The sequence below is a fragment of the Eleutherodactylus coqui genome, chromosome 5 (assembly GCF_035609145.1).
Source record: "Eleutherodactylus coqui strain aEleCoq1 chromosome 5, aEleCoq1.hap1, whole genome shotgun sequence".
Taxonomy (NCBI): Eukaryota; Metazoa; Chordata; class Amphibia; order Anura; family Eleutherodactylidae; genus Eleutherodactylus; species Eleutherodactylus coqui.
This window is the reverse complement of record NC_089841.1, coordinates 225272721-225278720: the sequence shown is the minus strand read 5'-3', so window position 1 is coordinate 225278720 and position 6000 is coordinate 225272721.

Sequence of the window (6000 nt, the reverse complement as noted above, 5' to 3'; positions counted from 1 at the left end):
ATTTGTTTTCACGTTATCTCATATCTTATTTAATGTTGTTAGCTGCTCGTTGCTAATGTATTCCTCGCACAATATGCTGTTTTTCTTAAATTAACAGATTAGAAATGTAATGGATTGGCAAAAGCCCTCTTGATTCCTATTATTTGCAGCAATGTGGGCTATACCATATTAACTGGAGACAATCAAGCAACATATTTGACTTCATACTGTCATGAATGTAATATGGCGACACAGTGGGTAGCATTGTTTCTTTGCTGTGCTGTAGTCTTGAATTTGTGTTTCTATCACCGATAAGGAAATTGGATAGTTCCACTGGAACAGAGATTAGTGAGGCTGAAAACAGAGCATATGTTGGCACTATATAAATGAAAACGTGAACACTGAATTACACCTCTTTTATTAACTAGACCTAATTTCCCTAATGAACAACATTTTATATGCAAGAACAAGAAAAAGTAGATGATTACTTTAAGTGAACACGTTATTAGGTAGTACATACTTGGATGGCAACATATAAAATACAATGCCTATGATTATATAGATACATTCTTGTTGGGTTTAGGGACCTTTGGGACTTTACAGTTCACATGACCCATTCCCAGTACAGGGGTGCACCATTGTGGCCTTTATAAAGGCTGCCCCATTTAATATATTGTGCCTTCATATCCCTTCTCTACACTTGTTGTGTAGTCCTTGTAAGAGATGACATTCGATCTTACTGACTGCTCCTATGATTTGTCCTGTGCCTCCTCTCTTCGATTATAAAGAATGGGAGCTGTTAGAGCCATTGGTAAGACCTGCTGGTGGTTTCTGCTAGGACTACACAGAAAATGCACCGTAGGTATATGGCGGGTAAGGTTGGGGAAGTTGCCATTAATGGATGAAGTGGTGATAGATGATTTCTGAGTAGAAGAAGAGATGACACCTGGGGAAAGGGGGGTTGTGCCTCAAAAGGATAATATATTGCTACAATTTTTTTCTGCTATATGAGAGCGGTGAGGGGCACTAAAATAATCCTGCACTGGGCACTATCTAATCTAAGGCTGGCCCTGTAACTGCTCATTAGTAAAGCCATGCGATATTGGTTGCTGCAGAAAGTTGCCTAAACCTGACCCATGTCATGTTGATATTGGTCCTCATTGTTGAGATACACCCAAATCATCACTGGTCAATAACTCTTGAAAGACAAATTGGAGATGGTACAACACTTTTGCAGTGCAACTATTGGGATGCAGCTTCCCTATAAGTGAATGTCTAACCTTCTAAGAGGCCATGTAACAGGACTGAAATAAGTTATCCAAAGACATAGTCTTCTGTAGAAGGAAAAGATAACCACGTACAGACAGATTCCTCACACCTACTAGATGGTCTCCACAAGAAGAAACTGTACACTACCTTACCTATGTCATAGAACTCTCACCCAGCAAACCTACTGTACACAGATGAGGGACAAAAATCCTGAAACAGTCTATCTGTATATGGTTATCTTTCCTTCGGGAGAAGACTCTGGCTGTGATTTATATTCCTAGTCATTACAAGGCCTGTTAGAAGATCAGACATTGACTTACAGAAAAGCTGCCTTCCAATAGATGGTGATGCAGAGGCATTATACCATCTACCATTTGCATACTAAATTTATCAGAGGAGCATGAATAGCCTTATAAGACTCCTCACACCTACTAGGTGCTCTCCACAAGGAAAAACTATACACTTCTCAATCTAATTCTTATAAGGGTACTTTTACACGGGCTGACAGTCGCCCGACTAATTGCTCAAAAGACCTTTGTTCAGCCCTCACCTTTGTGCAGTTAAGGTATTTCAAATGATTGCAATATAAATACTCCTATCTGAAACCTCAAAATACTGATAAGTTTTGTGGCAGAAATAACATAAAATTACAAAAGCAGTGAAAATATCACCATGCAGAAGACCGTGACTGCAGAAGGTAAAATAAATGCATCAAATGCAAGGAAATCTTGGAGTATGCAAAAAGACTTTGACTTTGGTGAACAACCCATCATCTCACCACCAATGAAAGTAAAACTAAGTATCTCAGAATGGCCAATAACATTAATTGGCCCTTTTATATATGTTGGGCCTACCTTTTTTAATAGGGTCAATAGGAGTCCTGAGTAAGCAGACTCTTCCTTATTAAATGCATATATTCTAATACAGAGAATGGATTTGGCTTATCTAAAAGAACCAATAAAATGTTACAATGTGTTCAGACCTCAAATCAACTGAGTATTTGGAGCTGAACTTGAATGAAATACCCAGGAAAATTGGAGTCCAAATCGAACACAAACCTATTTAGAAAAACTCCAGTCAATATTTTCTGCCAAAGTTGTTTCTGCTAAGCTGCTGCTTCTCAGCAGCGCTCTCCTCTGGCTTCATGCAAGGGATCCTGAGTGGGACCATTCTTTTAAAATGTATCATATTGATCATTACCCCTTTCTTTTTAGAGTATGGAAGCTAAACAAAAAACTGCAAGAAGGGTAACATAAAAGCTTTAATTTATAGTTTCAACTTTGGTCAGAATTAGTAACAAGAGTGGCAAGAGTAACAAACAGAGAAGTCCTGAATCATATAAGACCCAATATATCACTGATGGGGAAGATGACCGGACTCACGTATTTGGCATGTAATGCAAGCAGAGTCGCTAGAAAAATCTATAATGCTTGGACAGATTAGTGGCAGACCTGGAGCCAAAGGACATGATGGCTGATACTGTCAGAGCTGATACGGACATGGATATCACACATCTGAAAGAAGCAGTGCAAAACCAAAAAAACATGGAGGGAGCTCGCCTTTAGTGTCGCCAAGGGTCGTGAACGACTAAACGGCTAACAACAACAAGGCTGCTTTCACATCTGCGTCCAGGGTTCCGTTTCCTGCTCCATTCGAGGATTAGGAAAGAGGAAACCCCTGCAGGACAGATCCATCTTATGACTGAACCGAACAGCGCCGAACAGACCCCATTGACTATAATGGAGTCTGTTTGTTTTTCAGTCAGCTACCCCACATTTTACCGGAAAAAAAAAGCGCGGCATGCAGAGCTATTTCATCCCGTATTTGTGCCGGATCTGCGACAGAACCTCCTAATGAAGCTTCCGACACCGGTGTGAACCAGGCCTTAGATGAAACTATAGTTTCAGCAAAAGGGTGAAATATGTTTGGATATATGAGCAACTATAACTATAGAAATGTTAACAAATGGAAGCATGTATACAGTAAAACTTTTGATAATGTCAAACAAAGACAAGTATTAGATCTGTTCCATGCTTGATATAAAACATCCCTTTATTATCGTCATCGTTTCCTGTAGTTGGTGAACTTCACGCGGGGAGTTTTGTGAGGACATGTGCCAAAAGGCATACGGCTACTGATGTATGATGACTACTTTGTCCCCAATACTTGTGTCAAACTACGATACAATATGTTTACTTGAAATAATTTGTTTTTGTGGAAAAACGTGTGTAAATGGGTTCATCATCAACCCCACAACCTCCAAAGCATGTACTTCAAATTCCATTGCAGCTCTTCTTTTTATAACAGGAATATGTGTATCCACTTCAATAAAAGAGAAGACAGCGCCTTATCTCTACAATGCCGGAGAAGTATTTCCTGCACAGACAATGTCAAAAGACAGATAATTACCCGATGTCAGCGAGATCCTTTTATCCTGGGAGAAAAATGAAAACATGCCAGCAAATACCTATTCTTTGCATTGTTTTTGAAACATAAAAAAGAGCTTCTTTTAAAAGCAGCAGAAGCATTTTGTCATTTTGTATGTTTGCCAACGTTGGAGGACCAGGTGTAACTGCCCCAATACTCTACAATTATATTGTAAAACCATTACGTTTTATCACTGCCTCAATGATTTGCTGTAAACATCATACTTATATAGACGGAGAGAAACCATTTAAGTGGATGAAACAAGCAAAAACAAAGAACCTCCAGTGTAAGACCAGCCAAAAAAGTTTGTAAAATAATTTAACAATTTCCCAGCATGAAAAGATGGCAATCCAATGAATAAAACTAGAGATGAGCAAATCATTCCACTCGGTTTCCAGGTTCACAGCTTCACCAGACCATATAATATTATGGGTTTCACTATTTTTCTCATCATTTCCCCAAAAGTGAGAATTCAACCTGATTGCCCTAAGAAGGACTACAGAAAAATTATGAAACTTTTAGTGGCAACCAAAAAACTTAATAGGTATTTGCACAATCCTATTTGTGACCCATTGTTCCCCACTGTTAACACAACCTATTGAAAACAATTAAATTTCCAAAGTAAATCCAGCTTCGGATTTCAGTCCTCCCCAAATCCCCATGATCCAAATGTACTTGATTGCCCACAGATCCGTCCTCTAAGATTTCTAGTGAACCAGGAGCATGCGCGATTGATTCCTGCTATTCTTCTATGGCAGGTATGCTCAGCACTGTCCTCATTCCCCAAGATGGAGATCTTCACTCTACACAAGCTACTAACAATGATGAAGCAGCTCCTTATCTTTCTGTGTGTGCCACTCAGCTGTGTGATAAGCACAGCCCAGCTAGTACATACCCACGACCCACCAATGGCGTTTGTATAGTGGAGGAAGTCTTGTAGCACAGCGAACGCTGCTCTTAGACAGCCAACTGAGGATAGATATTTAAGCCCTGACCTCTATGACATTCCCCACCTTTTCCCCCATCTTTTATTCTGGTGGTAAGCCCCTGTTTTTTGCTGGGTGCTTGCTATAGTGCCCCTGTATCTGGCCTGGACCAGGGAGAACCTGGAGGAGAAACAGGGTGCTTATGGGAAATGCTGTTGTTATTGTTAGCCGTTTAATCATTCACAACCTTCCGCGAGCTCCCTCCATGTTTTTTAAGTTTTGCACTGCTTCTTTCAGTTTTGTAATCTCCATGCCAGTATCAGCTTTGACAGTATCAGCCATCATGTTCTTTAGCGGCCGGGTCTTCTTTTGCCACTTATCTGTCCAAGCATTATAGATTTTTCTAGCGTCTCCTCTCGGATTACATGGCCAAAATCTGTGAGCCCGAGTCGCACAATATTCCCCTCCAGTGATATATAGGGTCTTATGCGATTCAGGACTTCTCCGTTTGTTACTCTCGCCGTCCAGGGCATACACAGTAGCTTTTACCAGCACCACAGCTCAAACACATCAATCGTCCTTCTATCAGCTTTTTTCTCAGTCCAGCTTTCACATTCATACATGCTATGGGAGAACCAATGGTTAGCACTATCCTGCGTTTCGTTGCTATGCCAGTATTGCTACTTTTTCAGATTTTGTCCATTTTCAGCATTGCACTTCACCCCAATGCTATCCTAGGTTTTATCTCCGGCATAGATTCTCCAGTCTGGTCAATATTTGAGCCAAGGAAGATAAAGTCTAGCATGCATTCTATGGCCTCATTATCGATTTTGATTTGAATTTGGCCATTTTTTGCAGTTGTCATAATTTTAGTCTTCTTCAAATTCAGGTAGAGGCCCATTTTTTCACTTTCAGTTTTAATCTTACATATCTTTCAATTTTTCAGTCGTTTGAAAGATTATTTTTGCGTGTAAAATGGCCTAAAGTCCAGTAAAATAGACAGTAGAAAGTTACACGAATGATTATCATTCAAAAATTGTTCAAATGAGCGAAAATGAATGATAATTGTTTGGTGTAAACGGGCCTTTACACATATAGAAATCTGAAGTAAACCTTTTTGATACGTTTACATTGTGGAAATCTCCAAACAAAAATATTTACCAATTCTGTAATATACAATACTATTGTTGCTCCTGTAGAATACCCTCTGTACATTGATGGGGTGCGGCTTCAGTGCTTGGACTAATTCTTATAATGTAGGTGACTATGACAACAGAAGTATTCTAGGGAATTACTCTTCCCAATATATCAGTGTAAATTCACCTTAGATTGACCCAAAAGGCACCTGTAGTACGAGTATAAGACCAATCAAAGCTATGGTCGATTACGTCAAGTCTAA